Genomic DNA, 23,618 nt, shown 5'->3' with positions numbered 1-23,618 from the left:
TAGAGGTTCATCAATATTGTTTATCCTTTCAAAGAACCAGCTCTTGGTTTTGTTGATCTTTTGTATTGTTTCTTTGGTCTCTATGTCGTTTATCTTTTCTCTGATCTTTATTATTTCCTTCCTTCTGCTTACACTGGGCTTTTCTTGTTGCACTCTTTCTAACTCTTTGAGTTGTAAGATTAGGTAATTTATTACCATTGTTTCTTGATTTTTGCAGTAGGCTTGTAGAGCTATGAACTTCCCTCTCAAGACTGCTTTTGATGTGTCCCATAGATTTTGGATTGTTGTGTTTTCAGTGTCATTTGTTGCCATGATGTTTTTTATTTCTTCCTTGATCTGTTTAGTCTCTACGTGTTTGATTTTTTTGGATTGTTTTTATTGTAGTTGATTTCCAGTTTTATGCCACTGTGATCTGAGAAGATGCTTGATATGATTTCTATCTTCTTGAATTTGAAGAGACTTTGCCTATTACCCAACCTATGGTCTATATTTGAAAATGACCCATGTGCACTTGAGAAGAATGTATATTCTGTGGCTTTTGGATGAAATCTTATGAAGATGTCAATTAATTCCATCTGGTCTAGTGAGTCATTTAGAATTGATGTTTCTTTGCTGATTTTTTTTAGAGGATTTGTCCAATGGTGATAGTGGGGTATTAAAGTCTCCTATTATGAATGTATTGTTGTCAATCTCTCCCTTGATATCCTCCAGGAGTTTTTTTTTTTATGTATTTGGGTGCTCCTGTATTGGGTGTGTATATGTTTACCAGATTTATTCCTTCTTTTTGGATTGCTCCCTTTAGTATTATGAAGTGGACTTCCTTATCTCTTGTTATGTCCTTCACTTTGAGATCTAATTTGTCAGATATAAGTATTGCTACCCCAGCTTCTTTTTCATTTCCATTTGCCTGGAAAACCTTTTTCCATCCTTTCACCCTCAGTCTGTGTGCGTCTTTTTTTCTGAGGTGGGTTTCCTGTAGACAGCAGATATAGGGGTCATGTTTCCTTATTCAGTCCGTTACCCTATGTCTTTTGATTGGGGCATTGAATCCATTTGCATTTATAATTATTATTGATAGGTACTTATTTGTCACCATTTTTATTCTTTACCCCTGTGTTCCTTCTTCACTACCTATTTCTAATTTTTCTTTTCTTGTCTTTCTTTCTTTTTCTTTCTTTCTTTTTTTTTTTTTTTTTTTTACAGCAGACTCTTTAGCATTTCTTGCATTGCTGGTTTGGTGGTAATAAATTCCCTTAGTTACTTTTTTGTCTGTGAAGCTCCTGATTTCACCTTCAATTTTGATTGACAGCCTTGCTGGGTACAATGTTCTTGGATTCTGACCCTTCCTTTGCATGACTTTGTATATTTCATTCCATTCCCTTCTGGCCTGATGAGTTTCTGTTGAGAAATCAGTTGCTAGTCTGATGGGGGATCCTTTGTAGGTAACTTTCTGTCTCTCTCTGGCCACTTTTAAGATTCTTACTTTGTCGTTGGTGTTTGCCAATTTAATTATGTGCCTTGGTGTCAGTCTTTTGGGGTTTATTTTGCTTGGGACTCTGTAAGCTTCTTGGATTTGTGGGGGTTTTTTCTTCCCTATATCAGGGAAGTTTTCTGTCATTATTTCTTCAAACAGGTTTTCTATTCCTTGCTCAGTTTCCTCTCCTTCTGGAAGCCCTATTATGCAGATGTTGTTTTGTTTTGTGTTGTCCCAAAGTTCCCTTAGGCTCTCCTTCTGCTTTAATTTTTTTTTTTCTAGAAGCTGCTCTATTTGGGTATTTTTTCCTACCTTGTCTTCTAGCTCACTGATGCGGTCCTCTGCTTCTTCTAGTCTACTCTTGATGCTTCCTATTGAATTCTTTACAGCAGCGATGTCATTTTTTATTTCTTCTTGGTTCTTCTTCATTTCCTCTTGGTTCTTACTCATATTGTCGAATTTGTCTTCCATTCTTTTCAGCCACCTTATGACCATTTCTCTGAATTCTTTCTCTGACAGGTTGTTTGCCTTCATTTCATTTACTTCCTTTTCTGGTGATGCCTGCTTTTCTTTCATATGTGGGCTGTTTCTTTGTCTCCCCATGGTCTCTCTTCTCCGGGTGTCTGGTTATGTAGTTCTCTCTCTCCTGCATTGATTTAAAGGCACAAAATACAACACAACCAGGTACAACGCACAAGGCACTGAACAGGAATGTATTCATGATATTAATAACTCCAAATAAAGGTGACCACCAGAGAAAGGCAAATTAGGGGATAGGAGAGGAAGAAGTAGAGAGAAAAAAAAGAAAAAGAAGAAAGGCGTGCCAAAATGAAATTGGGAAATGGAAAAAAAAGTATGAGAGAAAAGAAAAAAATAAGAAAGAAAAGAGGAACAAACTATATATATGGGGAGAAAACTCCAATGGAACAGCCACGAATCCCAACAAATGTCAGCAAGAAGTACCTGGAGATTAATACAAACTACAAACAACAACTAATATCAAGCGAGGAGAGAGAAAACAGAAGCAAAAACAAACAAACAACAAAACAACAACAAAAAACCCCCACAAAAAAAACAAAAAGAAAGCAAACAAGAAAACAAAACAGAAAAAGAATAATCAAAACAATCTCACAAAAAAGCATAAAAAATAAATATAATCAACATTCAGGCAAATAACAACAAAAGGACAGAGAGAAAAACAATTTTTTGGATAGTGAACACAGAGAAGAGAGAGGTGTGTATGGACTTGGAGCAGGGGATTGGAAATTAGATATATAAGTAGGGTGAAATTTTAACAGGGTGTAAAAAGACAGAATAGGGAAAATATAAAGCAGGAAAAGGGTAAGAGAAACAGGACACCAAAAGGGGAAAAGTTAGGAAGGTAGTGATGGCATAAAGGTAGAGTTGAGATAGAGTAAAAAGATGCTAAAGGAAAGATGAAAATAGAATGTAGAGCACTAATCCCAAAGTAAAATAAAGAGAAAATAAAATGACACTTTTTTTAAAAAAAAAGGTAAAATAGTAGAAGTAATAATACTGATTGAAAATAAAAATGTAATAATTGAAAAGGTAAAGTCAAGTGAGGAAAAAAAGAAAAAATAGTTTTTTAATTAAAAGATGTAAAAAAATAAAAATAGAAAAATGAAAAATAAAAAGAAAATGTGCAGTAGTGAAAGTCATTCACTTCCTCTATTGTTATGTTTGGCATGCCTGTTTTTCAGTCAGGACAGTATTGCAGTTCCCTGCATTCCACTGCTCCTCAGTGTTGTAATCCAGTCCTGATTTTTAAGCAGGAATTGTGTCTTAATTTCTTGTATTCCTTTATTTGTGATTACACAAGAGTCAATTTGTGATTCAGCCCCTGGTGGCAGTGTTTCTGGATTGACCTCCGGGTCTATAGGGCCTCTCTAGCCAATGCTTAGATCCTGCTTTCCCTGTGGCACTCAATACCAGTTTGTGGGAGTGGGCTGCCCCAGAGCTGGCTCTCTGACGGTCACTCACTGCTCTGATCCCCAGGTTCCAGAAAAACAACTTTCCCCTGCAGTCTCCCAGGGTGTCCCCAACTGGGTTATCCTATGTATTAGGCTTAGTAATCAGAAGCAAGGATTTGAAGAGGGAAAAGCCCAAGTGTGCAAACGCCCTTTTCCCCCCTTGGGTCTAAGCAGCCGGCATAGTTTTAAAATATTTTTAGGCTGTCCTTTTGTGTCAGATCAAAATGGGTTGCTTTTTAGAGATCCCTTCTGTTAGCAGCTCTGAGGACCCCCTTCCACACTCACAGATCACGCCAGCCCCAACAACCATGGATTTTTCTAGGTGCGGACTTCCCCCTGTCCTCCAGCTTACGCAGTGCGCAAGTTTCTCTCTCCTGCCAGGACCAGAAACCTCACCTTATCCCAGGCGAAATATGACCTTTCTGTGGTGGAGTGTAGAGCTCCTCTGAATCTGCGTGTTTGCGCCAATTGGGGGCTGGTGTTCTGGGGTTTGCAGCTGTTCGGTGGGTGCCACAGTTGTAGATTTTCAGGCTTCCAATAACCATGGATTTTTCTAGGTGCGGACTTCCCCCTGTCCTCCAGCTTACGCAGTGCGCAAGTTTCTCTCTCCTGCCAGGACCAGAAACCTCACCTTATCCCAGGCGAAATATGACCTTTCTGTGGTGGAGTGTAGAGCTCCTATGAATCTGCGTGTTTGCGCCAATTGGGGGCTGGTGTTCTGGGGTTTGCAGCTGTTCGGTGGGTGCCACAGTTGTAGATTTTCAGGCTTCCAATAACATCCACTTTCCCCTTCAAGATGGTGCGGTCTCCGCATCTGAGCCCGTAGCTCCGGGTGGGGACCCAGCAGCAGTGGGGGCTGCCCGGTCAGGCGAACCCCGTCCAGCAGTTCCCCACCTTCTCCTGGAGTATAGCTGTCCCTTAACTCGCCAATAAACACTCCCTGTGCGACCCTCAGCTGTTCTTTCTATCTGCTCCGGGACAAGGCTCAGGGCACGTCTGTCTATTCCGCCGCCATCCCCTCCCCCCCCCCCATTTTAATCTTAATAACAAAATTTAACAAGGAAACTATGAAAAAGTTATAGGCCAATCTCATTTATGAGCATTGATGTAAACATCTTAAGCAATATATTAACAAATTGAAAACAGCCATGCTTAAAAATATAATGACAAAATTGGGTTCATCCTAGGAATGCAAAATGGGTTTAATACAATAAAATAAATTGATGTAATTCTTCTACCTTGAAAATTCAAAGGGAAAAGTTAGATGTAATCTTAATATATGAAAGATGACAATTCTCCCCCAAGTCAATCTACAGTTTTACTCTTATGAAGTCATTATAGAGTTTCCAAAATGGTGGTGAATTAAGTGGATGCTACAGTGACACTCTCCCATGGTGAAACTGGAATTACAACTAAAATATAGAAAATCTATCCTGAATAATCAACTGAAGACTAGCTGGAGAGGACTCTGATAACCAAGATTGGAAAGTGAAGACCACAGAGACTGGTAGGAAGTGTGGAGACACAAGAGGCCTGGTTGGACTCTCACAGACAGCAGCTGAAATTCCAGAGGGATATCTCAGCTGTGGCATGTTCCCACTGATAACTCTGGGGTGTAAACTTTAAGCTGGACTCCCAAGCCCAGAGCACCAGAATGAGAAAGGTGCCCACATAACATCTGGCTGTGAAAAGTAGCAGGCTGTGAAAAGTGCTACTTGCCACAGCTGTCTGCCAGGGAGAGACCACTGGAAATGCAGGCACCCTCTTAAAGGGCCAAAACACAAAATTTTGTGTACAGCCACTCACCTTGGGCTATGGCAGAGTGGACTAGAGCTGTGTGAGGTGAATCCAGCGCTGGGAGCTCTGAGGTTAGAGCTCAGAAGGTAGCTGCCCAGTTTCCTGTGCTGAGTCATTCCCTCATTCCGCAGAGGTCATCTTTCTCAGGCAGACCTTTACCATCCAGGAAGCTTTTGCCTGGTGAGGGGGAGGGCAGAAATTGCCGTTCCTGGTTGGAAAATCTCTTGCCCCATCCTGTGGAGTTCACTGAGTCTCATTAAGAGACTGAGAATAACAATCAGCCTGCAGGCAGAGGAAGATCTCTGTATGCTTTGAGTCTGCCTGATCTGCTTCTGGACCCAGGGCTAGGAAAAGCAGACCTTGGACATCTTGGTTCTTTCCAAAAGCTCCCAGCCCCAGCAGAGGGAGCCACAAGCTGTGGATTGCTGATAGCTACAAACCGTACTCAGGGCCCATCACAAATAGTGTCTGATGTTGTCCTGCACCAGAGACCACCCCCCCAAAAAAAAAAAACCTGGGAGTTGTAGTGGCATAAAATATGCATTTTCCATTTTTAAGGAATGAACAATACACAGCATTCATAAACACTTTCAGAAATAAAGGAAAAAGGATCATTTCCCAACTTATTCTCAAGGTCAGTATTACCTGATATCCAACTCAGACAAAGATATCCCAGTTGAAAAACAAACCAATATCTCTCATTAATATAAAAGGAAATACCACTAACAAAATATTAGTGTGATAGGCAGAATTTTATACAGTCTCCCAAGATTATTGGCCAGATCCCAGGGTGAATAGCCCTGAAGGAAGTTTTGTGTGTTGGCCCTTTAAGATGGCACCTGGATTTCTAGCAGGCTCCCATATCTCCCTGGCAGACAGAATTCCTGCTGATTTTCATAGCCAGATGTTAGGTGGAAACCTCAGCTCTGGTGCTCTGGGCTAGGGAGCCCAACATGGGGCTGTGAAACCATGCTCCTCAAAGGGAACTTTTGAAGCTGAGTTTGCCTTCCAGTATTGTGTGAGTTGGGCCAGCCCTTTTTGTGTTTCTGCCCTTCCTACCAGTCCCTGGATGTGGCTTCTTTTGTAAATCCTTGGTTACAAGACTTCTTTTCAGCTAGTCTTCAGATGGTTATTGAGGATGATTGTTCTATATTTTAGTTGTAATTCTGGTTTGTGAATGGGAGAAAATGAGTGTAACTTCCACATACTATGCAGCCATCTTAGATCCCCTGTATTCTTTATTTCTGACTAGTTCTTTTTTATGGTTTCTATGTCCTTTTTTATGCTGTTGAAGTTCTCACTATGTTATTTGAGCATCCTTAATAACAATTGTTTTGAACTCTGTATCTGGTAGTTTGCTTGTCTCCATTTTATTTAGTTCTTTTTCTGGAGATTTCACCTGTCCTTTCATTTAGGACTTGTTTCTTTGTCTCCTCATTTTGGCTGCTTCCCTGTCTTTGTTTCTATGTGTTAGGTATACTATGTCTCCCAGTCTTTGTAGAGTAGACTTATGTTGTAGGTGTCCTGTAGGTCCCACTGGTGCAGCCTTCTCATTCACCCAAGCTGGGCACTTCAGGTGCTCCCCCTGCCCCTGCTGCCCCCTGTGGCTGTGTGCATCCTCCTGTTGTAGTTGAACCTTGACTGTTGTTGGAATATCAATGGGAGAAATTGATCCTCAGGCTGATTGGCTTCTAAGACTGGCCATGACTACAGTGGAGGAGCTTCTGTGCAGAGATTAACCCCACAGAGAATGACTCACTTCAGTGGGGCTTTGGTGGCCCATGAGTTCGCCATTATGTGTGTCACTGGTGTAGGTGATTCTATGGTCTGAAGCTATCCACCAGGTGTGCTGGCTCTGGTGTCTCCCAGAAGGTATAGGCCAAGGTCAGCCACTGATCTTGCCCATGCCCTGCCCCCCTAGGGCCACCTGGCATAAGCCACAGAGTGATCTGCAGATGGCTTCTACTTTTGATGGGCTTGGAGATGCTGGGGAAAGGCCAAGCTGCAAACTGAGTCCAGCTGCTGCTAGTTCTGGGTCTAGGGCCACTTAACAAGAGATGCAGGGCATGCTGAAGCTAGACACTGTTTATTTGAGGTTTGTGAAAGAATTTAGGAAAGTCTTCAGCATGAGCCAAGACAGACTGTGTGGAAAAGCCACAAGAAGTGGCTTTGGTGGGTTCGCAAGTTGGATGGGGTAGGATCCCAGGGGGTTACCATGGTGAGGAATACTAACATTGTTAGCCAGGTTGATGGGCACTCATACATGAAGACCACCTGGGCTCAGTAAAGGAAAAATGTTATTTCCAAGTATCACACTGGAAAGGTTCAAATTTTTCCTGGACATTAAAAATGGAGCTGAAGAATTCTCCAGAAGCTACCCTCAATGTAGACCCTCGTGCCACTTTGGTGAAAAATGACTAAGATTCTTCTACAAGAAATTCTTAGTGGCTTTTTCCCCACTTATAAAGCTTCTATCAACAATATACCTCTCATCTCTATTTCTACAGATGCAGCTCAGCCTGCCTGACATCTAACTGTGCTAATAGTATCTCAATGGCTTTTGGGGTTCTTTAGAATAAGTCAAGCTGTTAGAAGCTTTGTCTGGGCAAGGTGTGTAGCTGACATCTAAAGGAACTATTTCCTGAGGCCAGGCACTCATCCCAACAGAAAGGGAAGAGCTGCCAAGCCTGGAGGCAGTGCAGAGTTACATGTTTTCAAAGCTTGATGAATTTCAAATAGAAAATCTGACCATGCATACAAAGAAAGGTAACTTAATATTCTGCCTACTTCTCCCCATCCCCTAATGCCATCTATAACAGACACAGTATCCCTTCTCCTTTTTTTAATGAAGAATATTGTCTCACTATGGATCCTCATGCCTGGTCCCAGGATGCTGTGTGTTCCCCACCCAAGGCAAGTTCAGGGAAAAAAAATGGAAGCAAGGTACAGAACACTTAGCAAGTAGGTTTATATTCAGGGAAGTGTGCAAAGACAAGTGAATCTGCAAGGGTTAGATGAGAGCTGCAGGTCACCAGAACTACATGTGACCTGCTTGTGATATAAGCCATATAGTTTATGCCTTAATTGTTGTTTAATAATATAATAAACCAGGGGTGAGGTGGACAAAATGTCCTCAGTGAGAGTGTATTTTGGTCATGTCTTCTGCCATTTTCATAAATCTGGCCATTACTGGCTTAGTTGATTGGAAATGTTGTGCATTGTTTGGCTATGTATGCACAGTACCTAGGCTCTTCTCATTAGGCTCATGTTAGTGCAAATTACTGCATGTGAGACTGTCATTTAGAGAGGGACAGAGGAAAGGAAAAATGTCACAGGAAAGGAAAATGAAGCTAGATGTCTACACATTTTCTCTACCTCATTTAAATAGTATAAATTCAGATGAACAATTGTAAACATAGCATTAAAGATTTTTAAAACATTTTTCTTGTGTAGAAGAGCACAGCTTCTGGAGTCAGATAATTTTAAGTTCAAGTTTTAGTTCTGCCACTTACTACAATAGCTTGTAGAAGTTATTTAATCTCTCTGAGCATTGATTTCTTCATCTTCTGTGAAATGTTAGTCTGGCCCTAACCGGTTTGGCTCAGTGGACAGAGCATCAGCCTGTGGATTGAAGGGTCCCAGGTTCCATTCCAGTCAGGGGCATGTACCTTGGTTGCGGGCACATCCCCAGTAGGGGGTGTGCAGGAGGCAGCTGATTTATGTTTCTCTCTCATCAATGTTTCTAACTCTATCTCCTTCTCCCTTCCTCTCTATAAAATATCAATAAAATATATTTAAAAAAATAAATGTTAGTCTGACTCCTAAACCTGTACTCTTAACTACTAAACATATTGCTTCATTATACACTATGCAATAGGGTACTGGATTTTGTGGTTGGCATTAAATAGGATGCATTATACGACACACTTAGCACAGTGCTTGGCACATAGTATTTTTAAAAATATTAAAATTATTTTGTTTCTGAGGATAGTAATACCTGGAAAGAGCATATGGACTGTATTAAGTGCAGGAGAAGGTATTTTGGAGGGGGTAATTTGGGGGATGGGGAGGGAGCAGTATAGTCTAGTGGTAAATACCATTAGTGTTGACACTTTTTTCTATTATTAACTAACTGTGTGACCTTGGGTAGTCACAGCCTGACTTTTGAGCTTCAGTTTTCTTTTTCTTTTTTCAATTTGAAAGATCTTTTCAGGGCTTTATTTGTTTTAAGAGTTCTTTAAACATTTTATTGAATTCATTGGGGTGACATTGGTTAATAAAATTATATAGGTTTCAGGTGTACAATTCTATAATAAATCTATCTGTATATTGTATTGTGTGTTCATCATCCCAAGTCAAGTCTCCTTCCATCACCATTTAACTCTTTATTCTCTCCTACCTACCCCCCTTTTCCTCTGGTAATCACCATGCTGTTGTTTGTATGAGATGTGTGTGTGTGTGTGTGTGTGTGTTTAACCCCTTCAGTATTCTCATCAGTAAAATGGAGCTAATAATAATACCAACTTCACAGGTTTGTCATGAATACTAAATGACATGTAAAACATAAAATACTGAGCACAGTGCTTCACACAAAATAAATGCTTAATTAATATTAGATTCTATTTTTTAAAATTATTTTCCCTTTGAAATTTGACACCTCAAATCAGAAGTACAATAGCTACTTAGCTGGATGCCAAGATATTGGTTTGTAGAACATAGTGCATACGCTGTTTATTAGGGCTCTGCAGAGCTCTATGATCATAGAGAGAAAGGGGTCAAACTATAAGATTCATCTTCACCAAGCTCATTGGTGCTCAAATTCAGCATGTTTTAAAGGACATCAAAATAACTTTTTTTGGGGAGGACATCAAAATAATTTTTGATAAGATATATGCACCCTTATGTTTATTTCAGCATTATTTACAATAGCCAAGACATGGAAAGAACCTAAGTGTCCAACAATAGATGGTCAAATAAAAAAGATGTGAATATATATATATATATATATATATATATATATATATATATATTCCCAAAAATGTATAAACACACTTTGAATAACTATAAAGACAGTGTTTATTAAAATACATTTCATTGTAAAAATAATAATAATAAATAAAATATATTTCATTGTCAAAGAGCTATCAGCTGTTAAAGTGTGTATAAATTTTGGGGGACACCCTGTATATTCAATGGAATACCACTCAGCCATAAATAAGATGAAATATGGCTATTTGCAGCAACATGGATGGACCTTGAGGGTATTGTGTGAAGTGAAATAAGTCAGACACAGAAAGACAAATAATGTATGATTTCACTGATATGTGGAATATAAAACAAAAAAAGTAACAAATGATCGAACATAGCAAACAAAACCAAACTCATAGATACAGAAGATAGAATGGTAGTTACCAGAAAGGAAGGAGGGTGTGTGGAGGGTGAATTGAGTACAGGAGGTAAAATATGTGGTAATGAAAGGAAACTAGACTTTGGTGGTGAGCAGGAAATAGAGTACACAGATATCAAATTATAATATTGTACACCTGAAATTTATATAATATTATTAACCAATATTACCTCAATAAACCTAATTTAAAAAGTAACGTTAGTAATTGTGGGACCTAGGACTCAGACATGCCATTTTTAAAAAATTTAAATCCTTACTGTTCAGATTATTACAGATGTTCATCTTTTTCCCCCCCATAGCTACCCTTCACCCGGTTCCTACACCACTCCAGGCCTTCCCCCCACCACCACTGACCTCGTCCATAGGTGTAAGCTTTTGTCCAATCTCTTCTCACACCCCCAGCAACCCCTTCCCCCTGAGAATTGTCAGTCTGCTCCCTTTCCATGTCCCTGATTCTATTACATTCATTAGTTTGTTCTGTTCATCAGGTTTTTTATTCATTTGATTTTTAGATTCTCTTGTTGATAGATATGTATTTGTTGTCACTTTGTTGTTCATAATTTTTTTATCTTTACCCTTTTCTTCTTCTTTCTCTTCTTAGAGAATACCCTCCAGCATTTCATATAATACTGGTTTGGTGGTGATGAACTCCTTTAGCTTTTTCTTGTCTGTGAAGCTCTTTATCTGACCTTTAATTCTAAATGATAGCGTTGCTGGGTAGAGTAATCTTGGTTGTAGGTTTTTGCTGTTCATCACTTAGTATATTTCTTGCCACTTCCATCTGGCCTGCATAGTTTCTGTTAAGAAATCAGCTGACAGTTGTATGGGTACTCCCTTGTATGTAACTGTTTTTCTCATGCTGCTTTTAAGATTCTCTCTCTGTCTTTTGCCCTTGGCATTTTAATTATGATGTGTCTTGGTGTGGTCCTCTTTGGATTCCTCTTGTTTGGGGTTCTCTGCGCTTCCTGGGCTTGTAAGTTTATTTCTTTCACCAGGTAGGGGAAGTTTTCTGTCATTATTTCTTCAACTAGGTTTTCAATATCTTGCTCTCTCTCTTCTTCTGGCACCCCCATAATTCGGATGTTGGTAAGCTTGAAGTCCCAGAGGCTCCTTACACTATCTTCATATTTTTGGATTCTTTTTTCTTTTCCAGTTGGGTGTTTTTTTGCTTCTTTGTATTTCAAATCTTTGACTTGATTCTTGGGAACCTCTAGTCTGCTGTTGAATCCTATCTAATGAAAGAGTAATATGCAAATTAACCACCACTCCACTACACCCACAAGCCATGCCCACCAGCCAATCAGGAGCGAGTATGCAAATTAACCCAACCAAGATGGCTGCGGCCATAGAGAGAGCAGGAGGCTTGGGTTTCTCCGGCAATGGAGGAAGCCAAGCTTTCTGCACACCCTACCTGGCCCAGGCCTCCACTCAAGGCTACAAAGTTTCAATTATAGAAGATAAATAAATCCCAACAAAAATGGCTGTGGCCATGGAGTGAGCAAGAGGCTTGGCTCCGCTCAAGGCTATAAAGTTTCAGTAGTAGAAGATAAATAAATCCCAGAGAGCAGGGCCTCCACTTGGGTCGCCAGGGGGCATCGCCAGCCTGCAAACCACCACAGGCCCTGCACCCATGCCACCCCATGCCCCAAGGAGCCCGCACCCTGATCCGGGACACCCTTCAGGGCAAACCAGCCAGCCTCCACCCATGCACCAGGCCTCTATCCTATCTAATAAAAGAGTAATATGCAAATTGACCATCACTCCAACACACAAGATGGTTGCCCCTATGTGGACACAAGATGGCCGCCACAAGATGGCCAGCAGGGGAGGGCAGTTGGGAGGGACCAGGCCTGCAAGGGAGGGCAGTTCAGGGAAGTAAAGCCTGCAGGGGAGGGCAGTTAGGGGTGACCAGGCCGGCAGAGGAGGGAAGTTTGGGGCGACCGGGCCTGCAGGGGAGGGCAGTTAGGGGTGACCAGGCCTGAAGGGGAGGGCAGTTAGGGGCAAACAGCCTGGCAGGAGAGCAGTTAGGCATCAATCAAGCTCGCAGGCGAGTGGTTAGGGGGTGATCAGGCTGGCAGGCAGAAGCGGTTAGGGACAATCAGGAAGGCAGGCAGGCAAGCAGTTGGAAGCCAGTAGTCCTGGATTGTGAGAAGGATGTCCACCTGCCCATTTAGGCCCGATCCTACTGGGATCGGGCTTAAACGGGCAGTCGGACATCCCTTGAGGGGTCCCATATTGGAGAGGGTTCAGGCTGTGCTCAGGGACACCCCCCTTCATGAATTTTGTGCACCGGGCCTCTAGTCTCTATATATTATTCTTTATTTCAGTCAGTACATGCTTAATTTCTAATTGGTCCTTTTTCATATCCTCGAGGGTCTCACTAAATTTCTCAGAAGGTTTCTAGAAGATTCTTGAGTAACCTTATAACTGTGATTTTGAACTCTATATCCAGTAGTTTGCTTTCCTCCATTCTTTCATTTGTGACTTGTTTCTTTGTCTCTGCATTTTGGCTGCTTCCCTGTGTTTGTTTCTTTGTACTGGGTAGCTGCTAAGTCTCCTTGAGTTGATAGAGTGGCCTTGTGTGGTAGGTGTCCTATCGGCCCCAGTGGCACAGCCTCCCCAGTCACCTGAGTTGGATGCTATTGGTGTACCCCTTTGTGGGCTGTGTGCACAGTCTTGTTGTAGTTAACCCTTGATTGCTGTTGGTATCACTGGGAGGAATTTACCTCCAGGTCAATTGGCTGTGATGACCAGCTGCATCTGCACTGGAAGATCTCTTGCACATGAGACACCCTTATGGGGCAGGTCTTGCTTCAGTGGGGCTTTGGTGTTCACTAAGTCTTCCTCTTTGTGTGTCTCTTATGGATGTGAAGAGTTATAATCTGGTATGGTCTCACACTGACCACTGGGTACACTGGCTCTAGGATCTCCATGGAGGTGCAAGTTCAGCCACTATCTGGGGCTGCCCAGCAGGAGCTACAGAGAGATATGCAGATTCCTCCTCTTTGTATGGGGTTTGGAAGTGCCCAGATGTGCTCCAGCTGTGAAGCAAGGCCAGTGGCTGCTGCCGGGCCTTGGGCCTTCTTTTGGAAGCTCTGGGGCTCTCTGACCCAGCTGCAGTTTGACGGGCGGAGAAAGGACAGGCCATTCATATGCAAAAGCCGCTGTGCACAGCTTGCGGGGGGGGGGGCGGATATAAATTGGGTGGGGTGGAGTCTCTGGGAATCACCAGGGCAGAGCAAACAGCAATGGCTGCCAGTCAGCCCTGCATGGGAGAGGTTCCTGGGTCTCCAAGTCCCATGCCCCCATGCAGTAACAATGATCACTGCAAGCACCTCTGAGAGAAAGCCACCCTCGCGTTCATGTCCTGATGCCAGACAGTCCAGTTTCTCCCCGTATGTGTGGGTCCCCCAGAGTCTTGCTCGGAACTGGAGTTCAGAGCAACCGGGAGCTTGTATCTCCCTCCTGGTTAAAAGAGCAGCACACCCAGGTGCCAGCACTTTCCACATCTCCGCACCTCTTACCGGTCTCAATGCGCTTCCTTCACCTCTCTAGTTGTGGAACTTCCACTCAGCCAGCCTTCCTGTGGTTCTGGGTAGTAGTTGTTCTGCCTTTTAGTTGTAATTTTGATGTGGTTGTGAGAGGCAGCAAGTATAGGTGTTTACCTCTGCCACCATCTGGGTTCTCCCAGACATGCCATTTTGGATAACATTCGGCAGGTCTGAGACTATTTACAACCACTGTTTATTCATGAATTCCAGCCACTTGGAAAGCCTCTTGAATCTCAGGGGACCAAACCAAGCCTTGTATAAAGGGGCAGATTGTTTTTCTTGATCTATCAGAACCATTTTGTTAAGAGATCCAAATATCTTGGGAAATATGATTAAAGTCATTGACTCCCTCCAAAAGAATGCACAAATATGTAAGCCTCCATCCCCCACAATTTAGCATATATTTTGGTGGAGTTTAAAGCCTTACTGAATAGCCTGCTATGGACCCTATGATGGGAATCCCTGGATTAGTAGAACAGGACTTTTACTGATTATGGAATTTTGACTATAGAACATTTCACTCTTGGACTCTGGTCACATGAACCATAAATTCATGGACTAACCAATTTTATTTTCATGGTTTGCCTTTCTTTGCCAGAATGGTGCTCATGTACATGAGGATGCATTAAAGAGACTGTTTCAAGAGCCAAAATGAAATGGTCATTTACACAAAGTGTGATAGTGGTGGGGAATACTTGTCAAAATTCTTTGATTTAGTTTTGTCTGTGGAGAGGTGACATGAAACTAGTCAAGGAAAATTTAATCAAATTCTGGGAGATTAACTTACAGACATATGTATTTTAATACAACCTAGATATATAGTGTGGATTAGCAACAACACATCTGAACACATACACCTCTCCTCTAACATAAAGCAAAATCCTAATATAATGTAATGTGCTGAAGAAGTTCCAATGGTTCTGGTTTTCTGGCATATAAATGGATCTCTGAAGAATATCTTTTTCTTGGTTTAAATCAAATCAGAATTTAATATGACTGACTAGCTGCTGGTGAATGGTGAATTTGCCATACAGATGTTTATGCATAATCAATGAAATCTTTTCAAATGCCACTATCCCCTATAGCAGATTACCATTCATTGAGTAGGAAGAGAGGCACAGTTGGGCCAACGGGAGTCGATCCAGAGTTGAAAACAAAGCTGATTCCTTGAGGTTAGTCCACTGGTTTTCAGAGTTGGGAAAAACTTGTGTCAGGGACCTTATGTAGAAGGTTAACAGAACAAGGTTCATGGCTAAAAGTTGTGTGCCATTCTCATGGTTTGCTAGCCTCTGTATGTTTCTTCACAGGATCAGCTATACAGTCCCCCCAGATGAGAAGGGCTTAAATGCAGATGAACCCCAAGGAAGAGGGAGGCCAAACAGGCTGTGACCCCTTCCATAGCCACAACTATGGAGAGCAGAAGAGGTAGAAACTTTGGAGAGGAAATGATAGGAAACTGGGGACTTACAGCCTGTTGTAAAGAAAGAAATATGGAGAATGGTCTGGGACTGAGAAGGGGCTCCTGTAGTCTTTGATTCAACCTGGACATAAAATTTGTCCATGAAGTTGTCTACGAAAGAAGGATTCTGTCTGGATTTTCTTCTCAGTTCCTGAATATTTCCAAAGGCTACAATTAGAGATAAAGGTTATTTAACAGATGACATAGCTTTAAAATTCTCTGACTGGAGGAAAACCAAGATGGCGGCATAGGTTAAACACCTAACCTACAGCCGGGCACAACAATATCAAAAACACAACTAAAAGTCAAAACGGACATCATCCAGAACCACAGGAAAGCTGGCTGACTGAAATGCCCACAATTAGAAGGAAAAAGAAAACCACAAGGAAAATCAGAGAAGCCGTAAAAGCTTGAGGTATGGAGACACAGGCGGAGACACGAGCCCGCGAGCGTGCGGGGAAGACGGAGCCGGAGAGGAAGGGGCGGCTGACGGCCTGGCTGGCGTTCTCTGGCGGGAAGGAGATAAAAGCGCCAGATTGTGCTGAACCCCAGCTCCGACTGCACTGAACCCCATTTCCCGGCGAAACCCTGGGAAGCCGGGCTCATGCTGGGGGAGTCTGAGCTGTGGGACGGAGACACAGAGGAGCTGCGCCGGAGCCGCGCACGGGAATGCGCGCAGAGGAGGAACTGTCGCCTGTGCCGCTGGATTGCCCTAGCGGGAAGGAGACAAAAGCTCCGGACTATGCTGAACCCCCAGTTCCAACTGCACTGAACCCCAGTTCCGGGAAAGACCCGGGGAAGCCAGGCTCATACTGGGGAAAACTGGGCTGTGGGGCAGAGATGCAGAGAGGCGGCGAAGAACAGAGCACCGGAGGCGCGCAGGGGATTGTGCGCGGAGGATGGGCTGTTGACTGTGCCGCTGAGTCGCCCTGGAGGGAAGGAGACAAAAGCGCCAGACTGAGGTGAGCCCCAATTCTGACTTCACGGAAACCCAGTTCCGGGAGAGAATCTGGGAATCCAGATTCATTGGGGGAGAGACTAGACTGTTTGGCAGCGCGCGAAACTCCAGGGCACTTTTCTCTCAGAGGTGTTTGCTGGGAGTACAGAGGGACACTGAGACACAGGAACCTCATAGGGCGGGGCTGACGGGAAGCCAAGGCGGTAGGCTCCGCCCTGTAACTCCGCCCCATCCAAGCTGAACACAGAGGCTTTTACAATTTTGCAAGTCTAGTTGAATGGGGCTGTCTCCCGGCATAGACACAGCTGATCCTCACAGCCAATTGGGCCGGAGGTCACATCCTCCCAGTGTACCAACAGCAATCAAGGCTTAACAACACCAAGACTTTGCACTCAGCCCACAAAGGGGGATATCAAGAGCGACCACCTAGGGAGATTGGGGAAGCTGAGCGATAGGGAGGCAGCCAAAAGGGGAAGGCACCGAAACAGGTCACGAATATAAGGGATGCTGTAATTCCTGCTGAGGGGCCACAGGCAGTAGCTGACCTACACTACATTGGAGACCCAGAAATGAGGGCATCTAGTGGTCGGTGTGAGATGACACCAGACTTCGACCACTCCCATAAGGGACACATTCAAGAGGCAGACGCAGTGAGCGCCGAAGCCTTGCTGCACCAAGACCCGGCACATAGGCGTGTCTTCCGCACAGCAACTCTTCCTTTATAGACACAGAGGGTCCGCACGGCCAATAGGCCTGGAGGACAATTCCTCCCAGTGACACCAACAACAATCAAGACTTAACTATACAAACAAGGACCAAGATGGAGGCATAGGGCAGAAGCCTGATTGCTGCCTACCACAACGGTTTTGAGACTACAACGGGAGAGCAGAGCAGACACCATCCAGAACCACCGGAGGGCTAACTGAGCGGATGCTATACAACTAGAATAAAAGAGAGGGGTACGCGGGATGAAGCTGATGCCGGTGACCCAAAGACCACACTTTAAAAACTACGGCTCAGGCGACACAATGGTGGCCTGGAACGTGCTCGGTGCAGTTCCCCCAGCGGTCTCCGGCTGAGGGGAAGGCTTCACTCGCTGCCGAGCACGGACAGACGAGCCCCTGGGAGACATGGGGCGGGAGACTACGCGCCTGCTGACCTCCGAGTCCTTCAAGAATCTCAACACCCCGGAAGCGGCCAGGTGCGCATGCTCGGCGACCGGCCACCGCTGCAGACCCAAGGGCCGACGCAGCCACCCCGGACCAGCCCGCCGCCGCGCACCGGGCACACCGGAGCTTCGCCGAGCCCGCCGCCCAACGAGTTCTGCGGTGGCTGCCCTGGAACTCTGAGAAAATGGCCGAAGGAATTGCTGAGAGGGAATTGACCAATAGGAGTTGGGATCAAGAAGACGAAACCCCGCTGGGTCCCGGATCCGGGTGAAGCCGCGTGCCCCTGGGTATGGGTGAGGCTGGGAACTGGGTCAGGGTGAGGCTGGGCCCCGGGTCCGGGTGAGGCCACGTGCCCCTGGGTCCGGGCGAGGCCATGCGCCCCTGGGTCCGGGTGAAGCTGAATCCTGGGTCCGGGCGAGGCCGTGCGCCCCTGGGTCCGGGTGAGGCTGAATCCTGGGTCTGGGCGAGGCCGCGGGCCCCTGGAGCCGGGTGAGCCCTGGGCCCCGGGTCCGGGCGAGGCCGCGGGCCCCTGGAGCCGGGTGAGCCCTGGGCCCCGGGTCGGGGCGAGGCCGCGGGCCCCTGGAGCCGGGTGAGCCCTGGGCCCCGGGTCAGGGCGAGGCCGCGGGCCCCTGGAGCCGGGTGAGCCCTGGGCCCCGGGTCGGGGCGAGGCCGCGGGCCCCTGGAGCCGGGTGAGCCCTGGGCCCCGGGTCGGGGCGAGGCCGCGGGCCCCTGGAGCCGGGTGAGCCCTGGGCCCCGGGTCGGGGCGAGGCCGCGGGCCCCTGGAGCCGGGTGAGCCCTGGGCCCCGGGTCGGGGCGAGGCCGCGGGCCCCTGGAGCCGGGTGAGCCCTGGGCCCCGGGTCCGGGCGAGGCCGCGGGCCCCTGGAGCCGGGTGAGCCCTGGGCCCCGGGTCCGGGCGAGGCCGCGGGCCCCTGGAGCCGGGTGAGCCCTGGGCCCCGGGTCCGGGCGAGGCCGCGGGCCCCTGGAGCCGGGTGAGCCCTGGGCCCCGGGTCCGGGCGAGGCCGCGGGCCCCTGGAGCCGGGTGAGCCCTGGGCCCCGGGTCCGGGCGAGGCCGCGGGCCCCTGGAGCCGGGTGAGCCCTGGGCCCCGGGTCCGGGCGAGGCCGCGGGCCCCTGGAGCCGGGTGAGCCCTGGGCCCCGGGTCCGGGCGAGGCCGCGGGCCCCTGGAGCCGGGTGAGCCTGGCCCCGGGTCCGGGCGAGGCCGTGGGCCCCTGGATCCGGGTGAAGCAGTGCCCCTGGGTCCAGCCGAGACCAAACCAGAGGGAGTCGGACCTGCATTACCACCATTTGTCCACCATCCAGAGCTGAGGGGTCAGTGCCGACATGTACTGATAGGGAACCGGTGGACATTGATATTGGGTCTCAAAAGAACTGTTGGTCCAGAAAGAAACTCACTACAGACTGATTCATTTGCCTGTCAGCATAACTATTTTTGCTCGTCGCACATTCAATTCTTATAAGTATATCTATAGTGACACATGATTTCGCTCATCTAGGGGAAATGATGAACAACATAGACTGATGAACAAGAACAGAACCAGAAACAAGGAGGCATCGATCGGACTATCGGGCCTCAGAGGGAGGATAGGGGAGGGTGGGGGGAGGGGGGAGAGATCAACCAAAGGTCTTGTGTGCATGCATATGAGCCTAACCAATGCTTAAGTTCAACAGAGGGTTGGGGCATCCAAGGGGAGGGGGGTGGGATGGGAATGGGGGGATGAGGACAAATATGTGACACCTTAATCAATAAAGAAATTAAAAAAAAAATAAATAAAATTCTCTGACTGTAAAATACCTATTGTTAGATAAATTATTTCATTATTTATTTATTTTTAATTAAATTTATTGGGGTGACATTGGTTAATGAAATTACATAGGTTTCTAGTATACAATTTTATAATACATCTTCTGTATATTGCATTTTGTGTTTACAACCCAAAGTCAAGTCTTCTTCTGTCACCATATATTTGACCCCTTTTACCCTTTCCTACTTCCCCACACTCTGGTAACCAAAAATACTGTTATATGTGTCTATGAGTTTTTGTTTGCCTTGTTTGTTCATTTGTTGTTTTCAGTTTTATATCCCACATATGAGTAAAATAATATGGTTTATTTTTGCTGTCGGACTTACTTTGCTTAGCATTATATTTTCAAGATCCACCCATCCTATCTAGTAAAAGAGTAATATGCAAATTGAACATACCTCTGCTACACCCACAAGCCACGTCCACCAGCCAATCAGGAGCGAGTATGCAAATTAACCCAACCAAGATGGCTGCGGCCACGGAGAGAGCAGGAGGCTTGGGTTGCCCCGGGCAATGGGGGAAACCAAGCTTTCTGCCTGCCCTGGCAGGGCCAGGCCTCCGCTCAAGGCTACAAAGTTTCAATTATAGAAGATAAATAAATCCCAACAAAAATGGCTGCAGCCACAGAGCAAGCAGGAGGCTTGGCTCCACTCAAGGCTACAAAGTTTCAATAGTAGAAGATAAATAAATCCCAGAGAGCAGGGCCTCCACTTGGGTCGCTGGGGGGCATGGCCAGCCTGCAAACCACCACAGGCCCCTTGCCCAGGCTGCCCCACGCCCCAAGGGAACGCCCATCCTGACCTGGGATACACTTCAGGGCAAACCAGCTGGCCCCCACCGGTGCACCAGGCCTCTATCCTATCTAATAAAAGGATAATATGCAAATTGACCATCACTCCAAAACACAATATGGCTGCCCCCATGTGGACACAAGATGGCCACCACAAGCGGACCCCCTGCAATTGATCCCAGGGAGCTGGGGGTTTCTTTGGCCTGGTACACCAGCAGACCCCCTGTGATTGATCACCTGGGTAGGGAGCTGGGGGTCTGCTTTCAGCCTGGGCAGGAGCGGACCCCTTGAGATTGATCATAGGGAGCTGGGGGTCTGCTCCTGCCCAAGAGGCTTTCGGTCTGGGAAGGCCTGGGCAGGGGCTGAGCCGGTGATCAGAGGGAGCTGGAGAGACCTGACCAGGCCTAACGCTTCGGCCAGAGGCTTTAGGCCTAGGCAGGGCCCAGCCCTCCATTGGTGTGAACTATAGAGGAAACACCTTTTCTGACTGCACATTGGCTAAGCTTCCTGTATGCCACTGGTAATATTCTTAGTAACTTGGGTAATAAGAATCCAAAAAGGTGATCTAGGGTTTTTCCACCACACTTCTGGAGAAAAAATGAAGGTCCGCTGCTGGAAGGCTAAGAAATGTCATATCCTGCCCTAGCTGGTTTGACTCAGTGGATAATGCCTCAGCCTGCAGACAGCAGGGTCTGGGTTTGATTCTGATCAAAGGCATGTACCTAGGTTGCAGGCTCCTCCCTGGCTGGGGCCCAGATCAGGGCTCATGCAGGAGGCAACCAATCAAAGTGTTTCTCTCTGTCTTTCCCTTTCTCTTCCACATTCTCTAAAAGTCAATGGAAACATATCCTCAGGTGAGGATAAAAACTAAATAAAGAAATCCATATCCTATGAAAGACACATCTTGAAAATGCCTAAAGAAAGTTGTCATTTTTTCTTGGTGAAGGGACTGGAGTCCATGTTGATGAAAACACCTTGGTGGCTGTGGTGACTGGCAGTGGCTGCAGCAGTGGGGTAATGGGGCTGGTGCCTTCCCCTGACCAGCCCGGTTGCCTCCCACAAAGGGAGGCCAGACTGCGGCTTAGGTACGCTCCTTGTGGGGCGCAGGCCTAAGCCATCAGTAGGACATCCCCTGAGGGCTCCCAGGATGTGAGAGGGGGCAGGTTGGGCTGAGGGACCCCTGAACCCCAGTGCACGAATTTCGTGCACCGGGCCCCTAGTTATATATAGGAGATAAGCCTATTGGCCTGAGTGAGAGGAGGAGATATAATTGAGATTCCTATATATAAAACTAGAGCCCTCAAAGGGCTACACTCTCATAGTTACTTGAATAAATAACTGATTCCAGATCTGTGGCAGGGGGAAAGAAACAGGTGAGCCTGGAATAATTTATGGTGCCAGAAAGAAATGAAGTGCTCAAAGACTAGGAGGACATGGCAAAATTATATAAGAACTTACTCAAATGGGCTTTCACTGGTCAATCTTAGGACAATTTTACCATTATTTATAAAGGGAAAAAGATACTGTTACAGTGCAGGACATGGAAAAAGTATATAAGAACTTACTCAAATGGGCTCTCAGTGGTCACTCTTAAGATAATTTTACCATTATTTACAAAGGGAAAAAGATACTGTTACAGTGCAGAGTTCATTACCTTAAATGTGATCAAATTATCATTACTGATAATGGGACAAACTAATATGTGTCTTTGAATGTGAAGTGATGGAAAAAAACAGGCAAACACTTCACAGCAGCTGTTATATGTTCAAACAACCAAAGTGAACCATGATTAAAGAAGTATAATATGCCAATACTGTACTTCATCAAAGAGATCTAGGGCTGTCTGGAGAGTGTGATCCCAGGATGGGCTCTTCTTGGCTGTTTCTTTCTCATATTCTATTAATTTTCTGACTGGTATGCCATTTTAGCAATTACTATGATGAAACTATAAGCCTCTCTGAAATGCTTGCCACCAAAATCTCCATTGTTTTGTTTTGTGTTTTTAAAAATATATATTTTATTGATTTTTTACAGAGTGAAAGGGAGAGGGATAGAGAGTTAGAAACATTGATGAGAGAGAAACATCGATCAGCTGCCTCCTGCACACTCCCTACTGGGGATGTGCCTGCAACCAAGATACATGCCCTGACTGGAATCAAACCTGGGACCCTTCAATCCACAGACTGATGCTCTATCCACTGAGCCAAACCAGTTAGGGCAAAATCTCCATTGTTTTAACAATGCCCTTAGGTATGAACTTCTATGATGCCCTTTTAAATAAAGTCCGTCCTCTTGGGCAAAGATGCCAAGCTCTTAGTACTTATGACCAGCTTATCCCCCCCCGCCCTGGGCTGAACTGCACAATTGCATTGGAATGGCCTGCTTCTTCTGAAGTGACACTCTTGTTTACTAATGGGTACTGGGGATGATGGTAGCTTACCACTACCAGAGTGAAATCTCTATCTTATGAATGAGCTGGGCTCAGCCTGTCTTTCTTCTGGCAGAGCCCTTGTACTATGAATGAGAGATGAAAGTGGAAAGGGAATTTTAGTCTTCTCAGACTCACCTCTTTAGAATAGAGCTTCTGCAACATAGGGCTGGAGAGGAAGAAAGATACTAGTGAAGGGGAAAATAAGACATTTGGGGGTCTAGCTATCTGAATCTGTGCCAGTAACCTGCCTTTTGACGTACACCCTTGCTTGCTGATGAATGTACACTCTTGCTTGCCGATAAACTCCATTCTTATCAAACTCCATTCTTATCTGTGATGCCTGTCCTGCCTTGCAGAACCTGTTTCCTGGAATACTCCCATTTTACAGAGGCTATAAACCATGAACCATATACAATCCCCGGAGGGGCTGGCGCCAGTGCTGGCAGGCCTCTGGGTGTGGTCTCACTTCCCTCATCCCAACACACTGGGGGGCTGCAAAGCCCATGAAGGGTCCGGAAGCTTGATCCATATTTGTGGGACAAAGAACTAAAGGGTATAAAGGGAAAGCTTTGTCCATATTCATCACTCAGGATCTGGAGACTGACTTCCCTGAGTCATGGCACTAGTGCAATCTGCAATAAAAGCTACTTTTCTGAATATCCCCTGAATGCCTAGCTGATTAATTCTCCCATGCCACCTGGCAGCTTATCTGCAACACTAGCAGCCTTCCTTCCCCTCTCAGGGTGTAACTGAGGCCCTAGACTAGGAAT

This window comes from Cnephaeus nilssonii, assembly GCF_951640355.1.
Source record: "Cnephaeus nilssonii genome assembly, chromosome: X".
Lineage (NCBI taxonomy): Eukaryota > Metazoa > Chordata > Mammalia > Chiroptera > Vespertilionidae > Cnephaeus > Cnephaeus nilssonii.
This window is presented reverse-complemented; position numbering follows the sequence as displayed.